The sequence below is a fragment of the Bombus affinis genome, chromosome 5 (assembly GCF_024516045.1).
Source record: "Bombus affinis isolate iyBomAffi1 chromosome 5, iyBomAffi1.2, whole genome shotgun sequence".
Taxonomy (NCBI): Eukaryota; Metazoa; Arthropoda; class Insecta; order Hymenoptera; family Apidae; genus Bombus; species Bombus affinis.
In genome coordinates, this window is record NC_066348.1 from 10,212,695 (window position 1) to 10,235,903 (window position 23,209).

Sequence of the window (23,209 nt, forward strand, 5' to 3'; positions counted from 1 at the left end):
TTTCTGATATTCTGTATAGTATTAAAACAATTTCTTAATTTTTGTGATACGATATAACAAACTTCCATTAAGATATTCTGGTATGGAAGAATTAAGATCTTTTGAAACCGGTTGCTTTTCTAATCCGTAACGCTTCGTTGCATGTAGAAATGGAATAGAAGCACAATTCCGGCGATAGAATCTTGAGGGTTTCATAGATAAAAATATTAAATACCAATGTTCCATATCTCCATTGGATAGCGGTATAAAATTATTTTCGATAAGAAAAGCATGGCAACCTGTAAAATTATACGTAACTTATAAAAGATAACATCGATATAACGCATAAAAATGTCGATAGCGTGGTATCAGAAATTCAGAAATATTATAATTTTCCATAATAAATTTACGCATATGTTAAAACGCATACATTTAAATTCGAAAGGTAACATATAAAATGTCAAAGAACTACAACGATATTCGTATAACATGTCTACTGTACAACAACAGATGTATATTATTTCCATTTGCTAGGGAAACGCGCTGAATTTTCTGCCTAAATTCAGAATAGCATAATTTCTTTGAGGCAGGCTTTATGGTGGCGTAAAAATAAATTCTAAAGACTGAGAAGACGTGTTTAGAAGCATGCAGAGCCGTCTTTACGGGCAGAAAGACGCGTTCACATAACACTGTGTGCTATTTCTTGCCTTAAAACCACTGGTTCGCGTGATCCTTCTTGATATCCTTACAAGGACACGTTGTTACCAGGAATAGGATAGGTACTGGCGTGCGGGAAATAGTTTGACCGGCTTAAAAAGAAAGTTATTAGAACTTTAAACAACACGATCAACCATATAACTATCATCAACGTAGCTATTTTGTTCGGTAGTCTTGCCGTTTCAGTGTCTTTCTCGCAAGAAAGATTGATCGAGCTTTCGTATTTTAGATAAATAATTTCGTATTTTCGTGTTTCGTGTATGGCGGTAGAATGGGGTATACGATCTTCGAGATTTTGATGATCAATCATACTGATTGAAATTGTTTAGTCTGGGAATTGTTACTTTTGGTATTGTTCCAAATAACGCTATTTCAATCGGTATTATTTTAATTTAGTTTATTGTTCCAAGTAAAGTTATCGTAGCATTGGCTAACGTTGGTTTAAATAATATTATTCCAATCGATGTTATTTTGTTCAACGTTACCCAACTCAGCGTTATTCGCTATTGCGTTAAAGATTTAGGAAATAAAACAGACGTTTCTACTACCTTTTTCTACTAGTTAAGTTCCCTAAATTGTTGAATATTAGGGTTAAACTCGATTCATTTTAAGTTTAAGTAACAGGTATTTTCATTCTGCATGATAAAATATGATCTGAATATGAAGACTAAATCTCCTTTTCTTATTAGATTTGAAAATTACATACTGGATATTACGATTCTCTTCAACATTGGAAATTAATCGTTGCAACAATAGCTATGTTTATATTGGATTAAGAAACATGAGTCTTCAAACAAACAAATTTCCTGGATTCATCATTTATTTTGAAAAAGTTTATGTCTGTAGCTGTAACAGGTTGTTTTCCATTTTAACTACGTTATATTAAAGCACTAGCCTTTAATCATCAAATAGCATAAAAATCGAAAAATCAATAAAAGAGGGCTTACCATATTTTTCCCGACATATTTCTCGTACATTATATCAAACAAATTATATTGCGAGTTTGATTTACATTTTACGAAAAGAATCGCTGTTATTCTTCCGTTATTCCACAAGTCTAACCACACTTTATACGCTCGGTCACAGCACGCATGTAAAATTCGTGTGCTCTTTCTCAAGTTGAGAAGAACGTTAGCGCGGCCCACGTAATTCACTGGCCGCGTCAGAGTGCAGCGTGTATAAGTAAAGTGCAACTACGTGAAGTTTTTCCTAAATGAACTCTGTAATTTAATGCGACGTGTGAGCGTTCGCTGTCGTTTCTCACGACCGGAACAATATCGTTACGTCGTTCCGATACCTGTTTCTAAAGTGGACGTACGTGCCGTTTCGATCCGAAATAATTTCATTGCCAAGATAATTTCGCGTAATCGATCGAGGCCGTAATTCACCTAAACTCGAAGCAACCTGCGCATAAATTCCGAAGTAAAAACGGTCTAGACGTTTTAAAAGAGAGATCTTTCAGAAGGCTTCTCCTTTTAGAAGGAACGTCGGTCCTTTACAAGCTCTTTTCGGATCGATGAAATATTCTATGGCAACGATCGGTTCATATATAGTTTTATAATTGCAGATAATTTTCCTTACGAAGGATCCAGTTAGCAATTTTTTTAGATCAAAATATAAAAATCGATTATGGACGCGATTAATGGATATTAAGGGCCGTTAATTATTGCCAGTGTCGTGTGATAATTAAACTGCGGGTATTTATCTTAATATAAAATTCATGTTTTTACGAGTACAGAGGTGGAATCTAAATGGAGATTTCCTTTATTGAAGCAATTAAAATAAAAAAATAAAGAAATTATTCTCCATTGTACATTATACATTATCAAACAGATCACAATTACATTTACAACAGATAATTTTTTTATACCTTTAGGTTGCAATTTTTATTAAACGAATAAGTACGATTGCAATGATGGAAGAGGAAACTTCCCAATTTTTTAATTAAAAGGTACAAATAGAACATTGTCTAGATACATGATTGATATACAAATATTATATTTTATATACGATTGGAAATTATTATTTTATCTGTTCTATTCTTTGAACTCAATGTGAGTACATTTTCGTTTATTTCGTAAAAAATGTAACCTCGAAGAACAATAAACCTGACAGCATTAACCGAATATTTCAGAAGAAAATCTTCATAACTGTTCGAGAGAAGAATTAAAGAATTCAGAAGAAGTTGGTACATAATCCTACATTTTACCGAAAATAAGAAAATAATTTTTTAACAATATCGTACATTCTTCTTGCCGAGAGTCGATCGATTTAGAGATTCTAGAGTCTAGAAGTGTTTGAGTCTAGAGACGTCGATTGGAACACACATAAGCGAGATCATTCGGTGTTGGCTGCTCAATTCTCTCGCGTTGGGGAACCTTCGCGCTTAACAATGTTTCGAGAACGGAATAATATAATTGATTTCCATGTGGCAACGTTCCAGACCTGCAAGAAACGGAATGGAGCTTCGGGAACTCGGTCCTTGTTCTCTATCTCCCCCGTCCTACCATAGGCGAAAGCAAATTTGTCATCGACGTTTGGACAGGCTTCGATGCCCGCTTTCTCCACGTCTCATAATTCTTCAACATCCTTTCCAATTTCGCCGCGATGTCATCGATTCGCAGCGAACCGAAGTAAACTGTTCTTTCTCTTCGATGGATTTTCATCTTCTTACGGTCTTCTTTCGATTCTCCTCGAGATTTAAGGCTCCGCCTTTCGTTTAGCTTCGCTATTCCTGCTTTGAGTTCTTTGTCAGAATGTTACAATAAAACTTTGAACATTGTGAATATTTACGATACAATTTTTGAACATTTTGCTTATTTTGTATATTTGACGATATTACTGATAATAATAAATAATATTGTCTTCCCTCGGAATTTCTAACTTAACATTGCTGCTATTGATAACTATCGTTGCTGTTCCTACGATACGAATCTTCGATCAAGAGCTAGTGCCTGCGTGTAATTCGCTTGCTATTTACTATACGGAAACGTAATAGCCCTGAACGCTTGAATTCCGTGGAAAGTGCCTTAGAAGATGAAGTAACGTGTATCGATTGCAAGCGGAAAGTGTTGCAGCAGCTAGCCTCGTTTAAAATTTACGGCCGAGTTGAAACTTTCGCCGGGAAGAATGTAATCTTCTTGATTGATTGACTCACTTAGGTCGGGCTGCGTAAGCGGGCGGTGTATCGTCAGGTAGTTAGTCACTTTTCCCTTAATTATAAATACCAAACCGATCATCATGAATTAGATTAGCTCGCACTGAACTGAAACCGATTAAAGTAGATTCGCTGACACGCCGACAAACTTTTTCGATCAATCAACGGCTGTGTACAAATTAAGCAAATTCCTCGAATTTGAACAACCAGTCAGTCAATTAACGCGATTAACGAATCATAGAACGTTTATTGCTCGATATTCGTTTTATATACTTTTATATCATCTTAAGTAGGTACTTAATATTTGTATAGTCCTGATTAAGTTTGATATTTTATGGGGTCTTTTATAAGGGGGATCTTGCTTTTACTTATATTTGTATTTTACAAATAATTCTTTAATATTCCATGTAATTAAACCAATTTTACATTTCCTCTTTGCTAAGTTTCGTGATAATGCTTGTTCGAATAACATTTCTTCGCTCGTATTTCCAATGTTAATTATTTACGATTACGTTAATATACGAGTAAAATTTACGATAGTAATTAATGTTTTAAACATCGGTATGAACTTTATAATAAATTCAGAAGCGTCTCTATGCCCTTAAATTCCTTCAATAGCCGAAGCTGACGTCGACCTAGCTAACCTGAAACTTTTCAAAAGCGTCACCTACTTCCCGATAACTTTATTGAATGGAAAGTTTCGAAAAAGCTGGGATGCGCGACAAAACCGAAAACCCCGGTTCCTGCTATTTCTTCCTTTGACAAAGGAAACTCGGCAACAAAAGGAACTGAAACTTGTTTGGAATGAAAGCTATATTTAAAAGTCAGTGGCTCGTTCCGAATCAAGAAATTCCGCGGGGATCACGGATCTGGAATTTTTTCATCTATAGTTTCACCGATGTTAACCAAACAAACTGGACATAAAAACTCGCGTACAGCAGAGACAACTGAACGTTCAAATTCAATTGATAATAGAATTTGAAGAAATGAAAAGGTTTCGCCGTTATTCCTGAGCTAGAAACTTCGATAAATAGGATACTGAACACAAGTAAACAAGAAGGAAATAATCGAATTCAAGTCTAGCATAAAGTTGAAATCGATTTACCCGAGGCCAGAGGCCGATTTCTTACTTCATCCTTACAAAATTGTCGAAACTAAGAACGTACACAATACTCGCCCAAACAAAGAGAATTTCTTGCTCAAACTCAGAAGCAGTTTTAATCCAAAGAACGAGCAAACGAAACGTCGGACAGTGCCGGGAAACGAGCAAACAATTGTTCCATCCGGGAACGAAACTCTCTCTTTCTCTCTGCAGCAGTGGAGGAACTAAAGCGCGATATTTACCAGCAACCGGAGCGTCGTTGAAGTCGAGCCATTCGCGAGGGACAGGGCGTTGTAACCAATTAACGCCAGCAACAGCTCTGGCCCGCTTGCAGGTAAATCCAGTCGAAGACAACCGCGTGAGACACAAAGTTTCTAAAAAGGCCGTGCATCCACCGGTTTCGGTAAGCCCTTCCTCGCGGAAGACCTAGTTAATCGTGGCTGCGGAAACCGAGTCGAAACTTCCTCCAACGGCGAATAGGATGGCGGCTAATTGTTAGCCGGAGCGGAACGCCCGGCGTGCGCGTAAAATCGTAGGTAGCTTGGTTGCTGGTCGGAGAAGAGAACCGGGAAGGTGAAAGACAAAGAGAGGAACAGAGAGGGAAACAGATTGGAGTACTTGAAATTCTGGAATGGCTGGCAGAGTTCGAATAGTTTGTTATAATTAGCGACGCAGACGGTGTCCAGCGGCGTCGTATCAGGCCGAACGATGAGGCTAATACGCGCGGATCGGCTCACTAATTCCAAATCGAGGTGGAACTGCAACTTCAGGATCGTACTTCGATGGCGAAGAAGCGAGGCTGAACCGAGATCCCAGTCTCTGCAACTATTTTAACTCCGACCCAACAATCGGATCTCCATTTGCTCGGACCCGCTTTCCCGATCTCCGAACCGCTGGCCCTTTAATCCGCGTTTGTCCAACGTGTTTGACCTGGAAACTTTGTTCCGGTATTCGTTTCAGCGTCGCTCCAATTTCCGTGCCTCCGGTTGGATATAGTTGCCTCCATCACCGCTCCCAACCTCCTCCACCATCTTCGTCTCCACCTACCTCTTTCGGATAATCGGATTTCCTTTGATCCTTTCGCGAGACCCTGCACTCGTTACTTCCTGCTTGTTCTACGTATTTTCGAGCGGTTAATTGTTTGCGTTCAGGGACGGTCTTGTTCCATCGTTAGAAGATGATTGAGTTCGATCGATAACGGTCGAAAGAGAATAAAAGAAAAGAAAGAAGAAAGTAAGATTGCGATTATTTGTTGAAATTTGATCTTGGTTTAATCGTAGTTAGTTTAAATATATAGTGTATAGTATGGGTTAGCTGTAACGTTTGTTTGAAAAGCGCGTGACGAGGATGATCCTTGTTCGTGTTCGCCTTTCTTCGGCAGAGCAACATAATACTCTGGCATTTTTCATTTCTGCTCGATATATCGGAGTTTCTATAAACGGAATATTTATTATTTTGCACAATTCTTAAAAATGCATTTGCCATCATATCGCAGAAGGACTATATCTAATTAAAACGTGAAGTTATAACACCTGATGACTAACATTTTTATAGAATCGTTCAATTCTTATCCAACCGTAACACAAGATATAGATCACGTTTTATAACACTGATTTTATCATATTCGGTTGTAGAAAGCTATACGGATAAATTTGATTCAATTAATTTGCATTATCCCAGAATCGAAAATTTAAAACGACATAATTAGAGAGACGTTTTAAAGAACAAGTGATACATACTATTAAAACATTTATATACTCCAAAATCATTTTTTAAACGTTTTAGCAAGAAGCCCATGAATTTATATTTATCGCGCATAATTTTGCTGCTGATTCTTGCCACTATACCGTGCTGTATACTTTCATTTTATTTCGCGCTACGTGGCATTAAAAAATTATCGAGAATTTCAATGTTCCTCGTTGATATTCGAAAACATTTCACACGATCCTATTAAAAAGAGAGGAAGTACGCGGTAAAAAATTTGTGACAAATAGCAAGGCAAGAGAATTCAATTTTTCGTACGCAACAAACGTAGTGTAATTGGAAACAATCTCGCGTGATTCATTATCCGTGGAACGGTAGACATTATCAGCTTTCAAATCACCGTAGAACGATTCGTGATCATTCTAATGGAAACTTCAATCCTTTTTCACCCCCGTTCATTAACGGTATGATAAAATGTTTATATCGATTTCCCATTAATCCCGCCTACTGGCAACGGTATACATCATTTTCGTAAATTTGATGCTCGTCGAAATGCTGACGGTAGTTTTTAGTTTTAATCGAATACGAACTGGAACCCGTTCATATAGTGTGTAACCGAAATCATTCGGCACGTGTGCAGATACGATTGAATTTACGGCGGTATTAGTTTATGCTACTATTTCGTGCGCGTACACGCCACCGAAAACAGTCAGATATCATGATGATTAATTGCTTTATCGTGCAACCAGCTTATGGAACATCGTTGAATCAACGTTAGGGGCATCGTCTAACGTTTGTCCTGTTTAAACTACAAAGCCGTGCATGCGAATACGGGTGCGATTAATGGAAAGGTAAATAATTAAAATTCTGTTCGTGGGTAGTTATATCGTATAAAACAATCAATGGTGGCGTTGATTAACTTCATAAATCGAGAAACGAAAAAGGGATGGCGTTGCAGATGTTATCTTTTAAAGCCATGGAATTTGCTTGAATTTGTGTCATCTTCTTGCAATAAATGAACTGCGAATAATAAATGAAATTTGTGTATTCGTGAGAACCAATAACAAAGTTATTTCGCTTCTTAACATCGTTTATATATTGAAGATTTGTAGCAAATTTCTATTTCTTGCTGTAATATTTCATTTCTGCTTGTAAATTCAAACTTCGGAGAGACGAAATTTCATATACACGGCTGTAGTAGTTTTCGGAGAAATTTTCTTTTACCAAGGTTTCGTGGAAGAAAAGCGATTGAAATCGACAAAGTTGCTCGCTTCCGTCGTTCCATATCCTGTTCGAATCAAGCAGATAAAGAACACAGAAATTGCACGCAAACAATCTACTTTGACGACCGAGCAAAACCTCGCCCTCCCACGGTACTCGCAGTCACACGGATAACTCCGCCGAAGCAGAGAACGGAAGTTAGCGCGTTAAAGTTCGATCGAGCGCAAACTCTAGGACGCGCCAAAAAGCTCGCCACGCGGCAGCGCAAGAAGCAAGGGGGAAGGGCGGCGACCAGTCTCGTTGGAATGCAGTTCCAAGGGGTAGAAATACTAAATCGTCGTACAAGAGAGCTGGCTCGAGTTCGAAGCACCGAGTGAAATAAAGGACCTGAAGCCGGAACTTATCTTCGTCTCCGCAGTTCCGCAAGATTCATTCGGCGGAACGCCGCCGGGTGAGAAAGGATCCCGGCCGTAGTCGTAACAGCCTCTAGCCACTTGTCGAGGACGAGTTACTTTCAACCATGCTGCCAGAGGAGCAGCTTATCACGATTACCGGACCACGTAACAATATTAATCTAAAACTTGTCCGTTGAAAGTTCACCGGTGTTTTCCCCCTGCTGTCATTTAATTTTCTTCGAGTCTCACGCCCTCCACGAAAAGGAAGAGAAGGTGTGGCGATGGTTCGTGGCGCTTTTCGTCACGCGGCTACTTCTTCTTCCACCTTTTCTGCCCTCTATCCTGCCGGTTCTCTTACTTTCTTGCCAAGCTTAGCGAGCCTTATTTAAAGTCCTCCTACCCTAGGTTCGAGCTAGCTCGGCAACTCTTGGTCGAAGTGGAAGCCAGGCCTCGCTCGACTCTGATCATTTAAAAGTACAATTTGTCAATTTCTTCGTGGCGTAGCAGGCCACTGGCACGTAGCCGATGCCCTATTCTTCCCAGGGACCCGGCCCGGTCTGCAAATTACCGTGTTTTCGAGTCGACCTGTCAATGACCGAAGACGAACTACCACCGAATTTTACTAATTAATGTTTACCCGCGCCGGTTACCGTCGAAAAGTTTCGCCTGTCGTTTCTTGCTCTTCCAACATTTTTTTTCTCCTTTCTCAACTCCTTCGCAACCTCCTACCGATATTTCTTCGTCCTCGTCCCCACCTCGCCGTGCTTGTCTTTCTTTCTTTCGGCGATCGTTCACGCCGAAAACTCGCTTCCGATCATCCCTTTTGAAGGCTGCGAAGATCTAGCTGGAAAAACCAACCTACCGCTGGTCGATGATTAATGTCCACGCGATGACGTCAAGATTGCCGGCCAGTGACGCAAGATTTTTGGAGGAAGAGCAGCGGGACTGGTGAATTCGGAAGCTGATTTACGAGGCTGCAACGTCTCTCGTTAGTCGGAGCGTTATTGATGGCTGGGCGCGGCTACTTACGTGCCAGCTGGGTTGTAGAAGCCGAGTTAGGTTGGGTAACTTGCTCGTCTGAGCTACAACGATACCATTCAAGTGAAAGTTGTTGCTTAGTTGAAGTTTATTATACTCCTACCTGGGACATCCTAATGCCCCGAGGATCGATCTACGTTAGATCCTGTGATATGGAAACTGGCCGCTGAAACTGACAAACCTGGACCCTCTCACGCAATAATTTAATATATCTAATAAAATTAGCGAACGGACAAAAGACTTATCACTTAAAGGTAGAGGATACAATTTTGTCGATTTTCTAATTTTAATGCCACTCTGTTATTAATGGGGGAAATTTTTAATACGACGTAATTGAAAATGGAATTAACTCGTTAGGTTCAAAGATGTAGCTTTTTAAAAGTAGTTGATGAGTAGAAGGTTTGTGGGAGACAAAGGCATATTTAAAGTAAGCAGTATTTTAATTTGTTTATTTTAATTAGTATTTTAATATGTTTATTTTAATATCTTTTTATTATTATAACGAACAATATTTCGACTATTTTGGAAAAACGCTTCTTTATTATTTGATTTATTGAAATTGGTAACTATATTCGAATATTAACGGTGTCGTTTTCCTGAAACGAGCTCGAAAGATTTTGAAGGATAACAGGAAATATTCTTTATATGTACGCAACAGATACAAGCGCGGAGCTTTTTGTTTCTACCTTGTTCCTTCTGATATTTGAAACAGTTAGATATGAAACAGCTCGAGTACCTTTGTGATCATGGCCCCTGATCCACAAAGACTCGTTCTTTTATAACAGACACGCGTTATGAAACCGATTCTTTGTTTTATGAAAAAATAATACGACATTACCCACTGTACAAAAACAATACCACGTAAAGTCCACGACTTTGCGACAGAACCAATATTGACGTCGGCATTTTAATAACTTCTTTCACGATTGTGATATAATACGTTTGAACTCGATATCGATCTCACTGTCTTAACAATTCTCCATCTTCTTTCTCGTTAAATAATCCAATAATTTCGTTCTTTTGAACACTTCATAATTAAACATCATAATTATTTACTTTTTAATTATATACCATTAGACTAACACATATTTATACATTTATCTAAAAATGTGTGCGATACATATATGTAATATATAAAAAATATATAAAATATCCACGTTGTAGCACTCGTTATAATATTTTACAAACGATAAAAGTCTCTGCTTAGATCGCATTTTCTTAGCTGTACTCGTAAAAATACGAATCTCCATAGACATTCGCAATCTACTCTTCAACATCTTCATTAAACCGAAACCCATCGGAGCAACGCTTGAAACTACGAAAGATGCTTAAAAATCTCCGAAAATTCCCACCATTTTCCTCGCTTCGTTATCCAAAATTTAACAACTGAGGGTAGGTAAGAGGGGAAGATCGTGAATAGAAAGTCGGAGGAGGAAAAGCGAGCGACACGGAGAAACTTACCGACGTAAACCCTGTAACGTTGGCGCCGCTGGACGTCCGTAATTTCGGACCGTTGCTCGTGTTTGTTCTCAATTCGCAACTCGCAGCTTTCGCCATCGCTGTCGGCGGAAATTCCGCGAGAGATGCCTTCGACCGCGTTTCTCATTGATTGCATTCTTTCGTAGTTTGCGTCAGCGCCAACTTACCGACCGTCGCGTCGGCCGGAAACTTGCACGCCAGCTGCCTTTGGGCTGCTCGAGGGCCGCGGATAGCGAAGAAAGAAGGGCAGAGAGAGGACGAAACCGGAGGAACGGAAGTTTTTCCTCGTAACTTCTGCCAGAATTCGTCTAGGAATGGGGCGAGCGAATTGTTCGATACGGGCGATTCTGTGAAAAAGCGTAAAGGCTCGTGCTACAAGGTAAAGATAAGGAAGTTAGAATTAGAGATCCGATAAAAGAGCCGGAATAAGTGGTAGACGAATTTCATTAAGCGACGCTTCGGTTGGGAATTCGGTTTCCTTCGTTGCTTTTGTACTGTCGCCCTGCCATTTTCTACTCTGTCTGCTCCTTTGTGCGCCTCTAATTTCAACTTCGTCAGGATTGTTCGGCTGTATCGCGATGACGAATGTTTGAGAATGTTCCACGGAAATCGTGGAAAATGGAGTGGTCAAACTTCAGGGCCCATGTATTGGGTTGGAAACTAAGTGATTGCAACCCAATGGTACTCGTTGGAAAGAATAAAGAAGGTCTGTACAAACATGACTCGAAGTATCGGTTTCGGAGTTACAAAATGTTTTTATCGATCAATTATTACTTACTTAGACATATTATTATTGGAAAATGTTCTACGTACCAATGAGAATACTTTTGTATTGAATTTAAATGCAATTTACCTTTCTAAATAGTTGTTAACGATACCAGAGTATGGTATCACAGTATCGTCTGTGTAGAAAAATTGTAAGTGGCAAAAAATTTTAATTAATTACTTTTTAACAGCTTGTAGCAGGATTCCCGAAAACTCTCCAGAAAATTCCTCCTTTTCGCAGCCTTACTCTTCGATATTTCAGTGTTTCTTACTCGTTAATTTTGAACACTTTGACGTCGAACGTTTCACCGATTGGTTGATCGCCGTTTGGACAAATTCCCTCACGCAATACAGTTTCTTAAGCTATTACGTGATCGTAGCTGAAAATATCGAATTATAACTCGGAAATTAATGTTGTTTGAACCCAGAGATAATGTTGTTATCCGTGGTTGCTGAAGTTTGACCACAACTTTTTCAAACACTCTGTATAAGCATGCACATTGAGAACGTTTTGCGTGGTACAAATACACCTCGAGTCATATACACAAATACACTTCGAGACAAATACACCACAAATACACCTAGAATCCTCGAGAGAAAAGAGTAAAAATTAATTCCTGAATATTGTACGTACAGTAATCAGCCGTGAAGTATCAAGGAACATAGCTGGGAATTAACGTTCGCGTTCATCATCCGACTTTGTTTAAGCAGTTTTGCGATAAAATGCGGCAAGTTTCGCGCGCAATTTCTATAGATCTTAAGTTACAGCCGGCCCATAATAAACTTCACTTTGGTCCCTGGGTTTTCTCGCGAAGTCGCATGTTTTTTACTTAAAGGCAACATCGCTGCTAGCAGCGGAGTGACACTTTGATGCAGGGTCGCAAGTTTTCGGGTGGCGGGGACAGCAGTTGCAGGGAAGTTTCGCGCTTGGTAAAACGGCGAAATTAATTACACCGGCTAGTCGACCGGGAAACGCGCCAACGGCAAATTATCGATTTAATACAGTGGCACGGAGTACAGCGACGAGCCTTTTATCAGGAATCGATTGCCGATATTAAACAAAAATTGGAACGAAGCGTTGCGTTGTCCGTGGACATTCTCAAAGAACTCCTAACGCGACCGATCAAACTATCGGCTATTCTGATACTGCCGTTTACAGTGACAGACGAAAGTATTCGTACAGTTGAGATATAAACATTTTTTGTATTATCAGAAATATTCAAATATCTATGCGTAAATATCTATTATTATTGGCATTTATTTCATTTAAAATTGCATCAATTACTATGGTTGTTATCGAGTACATATTTTTATATTCGGTAGCTTATTAAATCCTGTTCAATACCTTAATTTCTTCACAAAAGTTGATAATTATATATTACGCAGAATCACTTCCAGTAATAAATGTACTTAAACAAAAATGAATTCGCAAATCTCACATACAATGTGTGCAACGTCAAAGAAGCAAATATCAGACTTGGAAAATATAAAAGCGTGGCTTTCATGCGATTTTTCGTTAGGAAAAAAGAAAATATCATCTATAAAATAATATCTTCGCACGGTAAAGTACAATATATTGAGATTGCAGAGAAGTGCCGATGTTACAAAACTTCTCAAAACGGTTTCGAAAGTTTCGGTCGGCTTCCTGTGGAATATGAAAACGACGAAGCTTTTCCTCTTTCTTCGAGTTCGGGAAAATGTCCTGTGAATGGTCGTTCGCTAAAAGTACTGAGATAAACGTAATGCGCATCTGTCTTTTTTCAAAGGCTGTTTTCTCTCTGTTCCACGACGAAAGTTTTGCACTATATGTACGCGTTGATGGAAATAATAGAAAGGATTAATGATGCGAAGATAAACAAAGCATTCGGTGCAATGAAGCATCGGTAAAGATTTTCGACGTTTTGGATCGTTTGAATAATTCATTCTCTTCATTGTATTGTATCATATTTGTTTATATGAATATTCTCTACCTGTCAATTTAAAATTCTACACAGCATTTATCAAATGGAACAGTTTGAATTTGAAGATTAATTTAATGATATTGTAACATGATATCCGTAATATATTTATCGTTATTAAATATTATATGTATGCTTACATCTTTTATACGTGCAAATATTCTGTAATTCTGCGAATAGGAACTAATCTATAGGAAATTAGCGATACCGCGAAATTTTCAATGTTATGAGACTTCTGAAAACGTAATTACAAAACGACGAGACGTTAACGTTTTATTGGACGAAAGCAACTATGATTACGAATATAAATGTGTGGAAGTTCTACAGGAGATATGAAATATGCAAAATGATTGCAACGGCTATGGTCCAAAGTTGATTCCTTAGCGGTTTTTTATACCCAGAGGGGCTGTAAAAGTACGACACATTTTCGTTGCTCTTCTCCTGTTTAAAATCCCCCATAGTCGTTAACGCAAACTGCCGTGGATTCTAGTTTATATTTAAGTATTACAGATTTATAGGTATATACTTCAATATTTGATGGCCATTTTACTAAAATTGAGCAAAAGCACCAAATTCCACGGGATATTTTATAGAAAATTTATATTTCGTATAGATATCGATAAAGTATATTTTTATATAGCATTTATTCTTTCGTGTTATTAAAATATCGCGATGTGACATTGGCGAGATAATAGTCGTTCCATAAATAATTTTTAAAGGTGCAAGTAATTAACGTGTTTTATTCGAAATTCCATGCATAGTAAACGATCAAATTACAAGGAAATAATAATTTTAGATGATTACCGAGAGAATTTATTCAGTAAAATACACGTTGTAACTTTGTTTTAAATTTTATCCATGATAAATATAAACTTTACCGCAAATCATGATAGTCCAATCTCGTTATAGTACCGATGAAATTTCAAAATGTTTCATATTTACGATAATCTTCCATATATAATACATACAACATAATACGTATAATATTCGTAAAAGGTTTCCATATGTGTTCGAATATTTTCGTGAATTACTATGCATGTGAACGTAGCATATTTATTAGTAGACAGCTCGAATACCATACAGTTGTTGAAATAATTAGGATATCACCCCTTCGTGTCTAATTTCAATACGTCGTTCGCTGCAAGTCAGCGGTGGCTGTAAAATCCGCGCTTCCACGCGTAACAAATTGCGAATTATACCGGTCTCGTTATGATTCATGGAATATTCCCTAAGCGACGCTGGTACACGTCTCCGCGTACACAAAGACCGCAGCGCTCGCAACTTCCTCCGCGCATTGCGAATCCATGCTAACATCGAAACCCTTTTACAATCCGCGGCCATGATAATCCTCTGGTTCGCGATGCTAACGCGTGGTAAATTTTCCAAGAAATTGTTGCTGGACCAGCGAATTACCAACCAGCGATTTAATCGGATGAACATTGCGTTTCATCCATGCAGGTTAAAGCTTATCGCGATACACGTGATCCGAATTGAGACAGTGGAATCTGAATGGAGAACCAAAGAGATGCAAGCGACATCCTTGGAACTCTTTAATTAAGAGCAATAATAACTAGTTATACAGATCCTTGAAAATAATGTTGTGAAATAATATCAATAACCGAAAGCTATGTAAAAGTATCGTTTAGAAATTAAAAAATGAATTGTTTTATATTATTATTTTTATTTTGTTCGTATTTTGTGTGTAAAAAAAAATATGGAACAGTAGCATGTTTTATTTAAGGGACAATATATTAAAAATTATAAAAAATGTACGGAATATTGTAGAAAATTTAAAGAATATTATTTCACGCGATATACCAATATTACTACGCAAATCTTTGCCAACGAACTCTGTTCTTTTCTTAACATTATTGATGTTTCTAGAATGGAAACAATATTAAAGGGGAAACTCCAATGTTGTGTAGGGCGATGTTTATATTTCTTGCTGTTTTAACTTCGTATATCAACCGTGTCCTCGCCTGTGTATTAAGCGTGTTAGTTGTGCTCCGCTTCTCGTCTCGGTAACATCGTTACAGCTATAGCAAAGCGTTAACGTGCCACATAAAACTCGGTAAAAATGATATAGTGCGATCGTTACTGGTTGAACATAGTGCGTGGTATTTACGAAGTGATTGGTTTCTATTTCAACGTATTTCGTCGCATTAATGCTGTATTTATAGTCGTTTTAATGCTTTCGAATCTCGTTCGAATTTACTTGCGAATCGTTTTTAACGATCATAGTTCATAAAATGAAACAAAATGATGATACTGTAGTTGACTTCTTATTTTTAAAAAGATTACGGTTGCTTTCATTATTACTGCTTCGCTCGTCTGTTTTTATCATAAATAATATTTGATTACTTTTTCGTTTAATCGATGTACCTCGAGCAGTTTCTTGGGTTACAATATTTTCCAATTTGAAACTATTTTAATACATCGTAAGTGCTGTATAAAATTTCATTTTCTTGTTACATATAATTAATATTTCATGGTATTCATAATTTTTGCCAATATAAGATTAAATATAATGACAGTATTTTTTAGTAGATATTTCTAACTGTTTCCTAATTTTATTATATTCGAGTGCTTGCAAGTCGGTTAATAAATTTTTCATAAAAAGATAGTAGAAAGCAATAAACGCTATTGAATAGCATGAAAAAATTATTAAGACGTCTGACACAGCATTTAATTAACTATTGTATCGAGTGAGTCAAGAAACCTGAAAAATGTATTGTGCGAGAATCAGCAAAGCTAAGATTCAACAACGAAAGGTAAGAATAAATAATATTGAATCGATAGGTACTGTTATAATTTCTGTAATATTTTATGTAAATATTAATTATACTTGGATTTTGATCGTCTGATAGAAGTAAAGATATATTAACGGAAAATCGCTGGGAATTTTTATATTCTCGTGAAATTAAATCAAGAATATAAAAGAACAGTATAAAAGATATAGTATTAAGGAATATTATATAGGTATAATAAATTTTTAATACAAAAGAGCTATGATAATAGACAAAGAAAGATCGGTTTATTTATTTTAATTTAAAAGGTTTTATTTTCCTCAATTTTAATTTAATTTACTATTAAATTAATATGTACCTGCTATAAAATGATTGCAAATGGTTTACAAAAGTATGTTTATAATTTTACATAATTCACAAAAATACTACATTCAAATGTTCTTGGCAATTTTATTAATTAAACAACCTTTTGTTTCCAATTAAACTTGGCGTGTTCGCATTTTAAATATCAGGTGCATTTGAACGTACAATTTTCCACTTAAATGTCCAAGTATGGCTTTGGAATTGCAGAATGTATGCATGGTTAAAAACGACGTGTAAAACAATATGTAATTATATACTTCGAAATTTTGTACTACATATCCTTCAAATCAATCTTAAATTTAACAACTACCTTTGATATAACTGTATCCAACTTACGCTATTTCCTACATGCTATTAAACGTACCTTGTTTAAAATGCACGTCACCGAACTCGATTCACGTTCCACAAACTCGCTTCATTCAACGAACTGTAACACATCAGAATATATCTCAATAAGAAGATATATACTCCATTTACCAACAACACAGATATATACATGTACTTCGTTTCAACGACAAAGTTGAATCGACATCTCGACATCAGAACCTTTCGCGTTTAACATTTTCGTGTCCGCGATACTGTTTTTAAGAATTTCTTTTTATGGATACGACTGTAATGAATATTAAATTCATCTTGTTGTATAGGAGTTGTTTTTATGCTATTGAAGCTTCAAAAAATCTGAAAATAGAGGGAACACATTTGAGCAAAGACTACTTTTGTTAAGGCTGCTATATTCTTGCATTATAAATGTATAAATATGTAAACATTATTATCAGTGTAAAAATATATATTATGAATGTAAGAATATATGTACCACTACTATTATTCTTATATTATACTATACATGTATATAGTACAGGGTGTAACAGGACATATGGGAGATCCACTTCGAGAGCTAATTTCACGTCTGAGAACAATAAAAAAAAGTTCATGTAAGCATATACTTTGTCTGTCGTTGTTTATGAGATACAACGAATTTTGTGTGTACGCAACAACTGTTGAAAATATCGAAACGCTTAAGAATAGAATAGAATAGCGCAGAATGGATCAGAATAGAACAAGCGTATCAACAGATTTGAGAAACACCAGAAACCATTCAGAGTGTAACCTGATCCGCATGACAACACGTCTACGTGTTTACCTTGAGATCCAAGGTAGTCGTTTACTGCAGTTTCTGTAAATGTAATTAGATACCACAGAATCAAAACAAAAAATTCGCTACGTTTCATAAACGAAAACAGATAGACCGTTTGTTTATATGAACTTTTTTCATTGTTTTCTTTTTTTGTGTACAACCACTTTTCACGCAAGGTAAAACTTGCTTTTTACAAAATTCCTCAAAGCATGCATCCAAGTTTATCGTCGAAGGAAGTCGCATTAATTCGTCAAAAGCTCATACTATCGATTAGCGAATAGCAAAATAACGAGAAATAACAGTGCAATGTGAGTGGATCGCGGTCGCTGGCAACTCTGATCACCGCTCGGCGTCTACCTCATTATCGGGATTAATTATTGGCCGGGCGTTATTGTCGTCGGAACAACATATTAAGTTGGGCGAAATTTCGTCGAATTACTGTGTACGAAACTCTCGTATAAGAGCAATGGGCCATTCAGTTGTAACAAGAGCAGATGCGCAGTCTCCGTGGATGCTCCTCCGAAGGAGGAAGGGACCCGGGCCTCGAGTGCTACGTCGAGTTAAGTTTCCTCCAAGTGCACCGCAAACGAGGCTCTGCCCGTGCCAGGGATGCTGAGGCCTCGCGGTAACTGGCATCGCGTGCATGTCGAAGCCCGGTGCTCCCGTAATTCCTGGAATTAGCAGAATCCCGGAACCGCTTCTATCGGCGATAGCGCTTTCACGCTATTCCCGGTACGTTCAGATTGTCCTCTCGCCTACGTTTCGACTACTAGCGAAACCGGCACAGGTGTACGACGTCCAATGGTAGGGGAAAGGTAGACGTTTCGCTTGGATATCCTACAACAGGTTGCTGGAAAATCGAACGTCTTCAGCATTCCGCCGACGATATCTCCTTTTCTTCGGTTATGATTACGATCACAGTCAATGGACAGAATATTTTGGTGGTGGTGTTGCGACAACGGATTGTCTGTCGACTTAGCTAAATACCATATAGTCAGATTTAGCCATAAAAGGAACCATTTAATTTTTGACTGAGCTACAAACGGTGTATCGCTATCTTCGCTGAGTCGCGTTAATCCTGCGGAGGGTTATATATCACGTACCCATCAGTAGATTGTGAATTCTTATACACTTTCATATTTTTGTGAAGAGGATTAAAGAAGTTCTACCTACGTTGTAATTTGTTTCGCGTACGAAAGGGATGAGCCGTTCAGAAGCCGTTCAATGATCAACTCCATACATTGAAAAATATAAAACCGCGATGACATTGCAAACAATGCTTTTTAAATTTACTTTAGAAATTTTGCGATGAATGTACTTCTGGACGTGAGACGTTGGTTTCTTGAAGATGGAATGTTAATCGTGTAGCTATGTAATGAAAATTAAGAAATGGTATTTAGCGTAAAATTTTCCTTCTTCATTTTCTTAAGTTTAATTTTTTTAGAAGAACATAAGACATATAAGTTTATGAAATAAAGTTTGAAGTTTTGTATTTAAATGATTGTTATTTTTGCGAAGCGATATATTAAAACGTTACGCCGAAAGTTTATTGAATAATTCACGGGTGTTAGAGATTGTATCGGCGTTTAATATTTATTTCACAGGTGTGATTATTTCACACGGTTTTCACACTCTAGCATTGCTTACGTCAGAATTAAATCAAGTTAATTAAACTTTGACCTAATGCATTACTGTCACGGATTGATCGCAGTTTCCGGGCTATTCTTTCAACTTGAATTTCGTTAAATAAATCAATCGGTGTCCCTCGATGAATATTCATCCACCCGTGTTACCATATCCATTACATTTCTCAAAAAGGACTGTTTGTGAACTTCATTAGAGTAGTTTTTATTTTCTGTCCTTTTATTAAATTGACTCTTTTTCCACTTTCTATATTATTATCAAAAGAATTTATTCATATTATTATATGAATAATATTATTCATGTAATAAATAATTATTCGTATTGCTTCATTATTTATTTTACATGTTGATTTCCTTGAATTAATTTCCAGCAATCCAATGATTTCAAACATTGCAATGAAATACGTATTGTTCTTTTCTTTCACGAACTGTTTCATCGCGAATTTCCAAAAAAGAAATATCGCATTTCTTGAAAGCATAGAATGAATTTCAAATTACTAAAAGTTTTATTCTCTGCCCTAATTTCGCATGTTCTTTTTAATTGCATTTATAAAAATATACATTTCCATAAAAATCTGCACTCTACAAATCATCTTGCCCTGATCATGAATAACCGAATCGAACCACGAACGATCAGTTTTTACCTGAATCGTCAGATTTGCTCCATTTCTCTCGATCGCAGAACGCTGCTATTCGTTGATCGCGTGGAAGCAAGTTGGCAAGGAAACACGCGGAAACGCAAGAAACGATAGACGAAAATTTATTAAAGCATCGTCGGAGTGTATCAAACGAAGCGTATTTACTTTTCCCCGTGTATGTATAACGTCGCGTTTTAATCAACGGCACGGGATCAACCTATTTGTACATCCACCGGAAATAACACAGTGACATAGTTTTCTCTTCTGTCCCTCCGTTCTGTTTTTTCTCCTTTTCCCTTCTTTTTTTATTTCTCTTGTTCATTTCCCTTTCTATCTTTTACTCGATACGCGATTGTGTCGCCGCGTAGGAACTTCGCTGAAAATATTTCGACGATGCAGCATACGTACGCGTACGTAAATCGCCTTTAGTAATTCAGCGCGATAGTACAGGCCTCGTAAATCCCATAAACGATGATATACCGGCATCGAACGATCGATCTTTCGTACGCACACGATTCTACCTTCACAACGGAACAGAAAAAGCCGATCAATGGCTTAAGCCTTTGAAAAGGGAATAAGCATCGAACTTTTGCCGGATGCAAAGCAAGAGTGGTAGGATAAAAGGAACGAAGAAGGACTCCTCGTAACGTCGGCGATCGGTATTTCTCGTGTTTGCTTCCTTCTCTTTCGAACGATTTCGATAAGATTTCAGAGAGTCTTAAGTTTGATTTCTTTCTAGTTTCTCTCCAATGGAAAGTAGCTAGTTTTAAGCTTCTCCTTAAGGTAAACGATCAGAGAGATCTTGAAACTTTCGGATGAGATACATGCGATTTAAAATTTACAACCTTTTCGTGTAGTCAACGCGAGACTGTCTCAAATTTCCAATGACGAGAGTGAGCTACCTGTCTCTGTTGTTGAAGAACCGGAGACTTGAAAATATCGTTTTGAAATACGAATAAAATGAATTTTCGAATTTTTATTAAAAATCGCAAATTTTCTTTAATTCGTCAACGAAGACGTTTCGCGTGTAATTCATCGGACTGTTTAACGAATTGCGAGCTTATTTTTATCCCATTTCGTACTAACTTTATATCGCTGTTTGAAAACCTCTCCATTGCATGGACATTCTGTAGCTCTTCTCCAACTTCTTTAAAGACTATTACCTACTAATGAACACGCTAAACTCGACAGACGCGCGTTTACACTTTTACAGCATTAATTAAGACAGTAAATTACATAGTAAGAGTTAGATGAAATTCGTATCAGACGTTATGAGACAGCAGTGTTTTAAAATTGAACAACGCTTTGAAAATATAAAGAAGACTTTCTATCTGATTTTCGTACCAAGTTTATATCCTTCCCATCCTCGTTTCTTATAGTCTTACAGTCTCATTACCGCTTCTACGTCTTCTCAAGAAGTATCTGAAATAAATAATCGGGCAGATGTGTCCAGGCAACCAGTATGCGAACGATATGTACATATTCTAGGGGTTACGTACGTCAGCCACGAGACACGGGCCACGGTCGCGTATATCAGCGCGAAAGGGATGTTATGTACCAACAAAACATTGATTCGCTAAACTCATGATGTAATACGTCCATTTGAAATGAGCTTGGCCTTCGGCCAAAATCCTCGTCACAAAACACTGTGTAGGCAGCCAGCAAACATGCCCGGCAGAGGAAATAGGTCTGTCGCGGCTTTATTCGCCGATCGATACGACCAGAGAAGTATCATGAGCCTCCATCTCGCTTTCTTTGCGTCCGTTCTCGTCCCACCCTTTCACCAGCTATCTTTCTCCTTCGTTCCTCTATCGCAGACATTTCTCCTTTCCTTCTGCCATCTCGATTCACCCTCTGGAATCTAGAGTTGTTTTCAGCCTCCGAACATCGCCGCGTGTGTTTTTACGGCTTCCTCTTGATTCACGAAACCTCCTCCACTTTCGCTGCCTCCGTGGACTAGTTGAGAATTAAGGACACTTTGGCAAACGTATCGGGTTCAGCCAGTTTTTCTCGTGCCCCTCCATGCGAAATCGTGGGGATTATTTCGTGATAAATCTCGCCTATTAATGGGTTGACGGCTGCGAGGACAATGAGACAATGCAAGAAATGAGGATAGGGAGGGGGAAAATTTAACGCAGATATCAGACGAAGAAAGTCATTTTTATCTTAAGACTCGTTCTATTTAAAAGATTCTATTTTAAAATTGTTGTCCTGTATTAAACGTTGTTGTCCTATTTTCAAAGTTCTTGTATTTATCTTAAATTCATAAAATTGGTTTCTTATTTTTAAATTGCTCTCTCTCTCTCTCTCTCTCTCTCTCTCTCTCTCTCTCTCGCTCTCTCTCTCTCTCTCTCTCTCTCTCTCTCTCTCTCTCTCTCTCTCCTCTCCTCTCTCTCTCTCTCTCTCTCTCTCTCTCTCTCTCTCTCTCTCTCTCTCTCTCTCTCTCTCTCTCATGTCATCACAGAAATTTGTCTTCTTTCAAATACTCGAAATTTTTCGCGACCACGTCTCTCGTTTTATTTGAAATCGATTAATATATGGTTTCTTGTGCCGGAGATCAATGGGGAAACAGATTGTTGCCTTCCCTCGTGCATCCAAAGAATTAGGTGATTTTATGCGAATATCGTCTGGATCTATTCCATTTCAGGTTTAGAATAATACAGACGCAATGTGAAACGTAACCAAAATTGGGGACGCCGAATACGGAAAATTAAAAGAAAAGGAAGATTGGAATATGAATTGACCTATATTTTAAGAATTGATTGGTTCCGAGGTAAAAATGATGGCAGATGGAAGATGTCTATAAGAATATTGTACGAAGAGAAAATGAATAAAAACGAACAATTTCAAAACTCGAAACTGTAATGAAAGGAAGGCCCTCGTTATTCGAACAACTACGATCATAGGTTTTACGTAAAATTTTCTTTGATCAACGTTCTATACTGTTTACATAGTTATGCTTCGGTCAACAGCAACTTGAGAAGTGTGTTTTTATTAAAATAAGACAGAAATCCTTGAAATACCGATACTGTTTTTAATCAATGGCAGCTCGCGCGCTTCGAATCATTAAGGAAATGGAATGAAATAAATACTTAAGGCTGCATCGAATAAAAAGGCAAGGGTCAGTTTCAGGGTCTGTTTAGTAAGAGTCGGGCGTACCATTACTCG

General features: G+C 37.6%; 1 protein-coding gene across 2 annotated transcripts in view; it reads left to right on the forward strand.

The window, feature by feature from the left end:
* LOC126916985 (E3 ubiquitin-protein ligase MIB1-like) overlaps nt 1-23,209 on the forward strand; it is a 266,584-nt gene that overhangs the window by 89,368 nt on the left and 154,007 nt on the right. The window contains exon 1 of one of the 2 annotated variants that reach the window (XM_050723373.1): nt 16,056-16,286. The exons of the other annotated variant lie outside the window; for it this stretch is intronic. The gene's annotated coding sequence lies outside the window, so the exon portion shown is untranslated. Of the gene's footprint in view, nt 1-16,055; nt 16,287-23,209 lie in introns of those variants that run through there. 2 annotated transcript variants of the gene reach the window in all.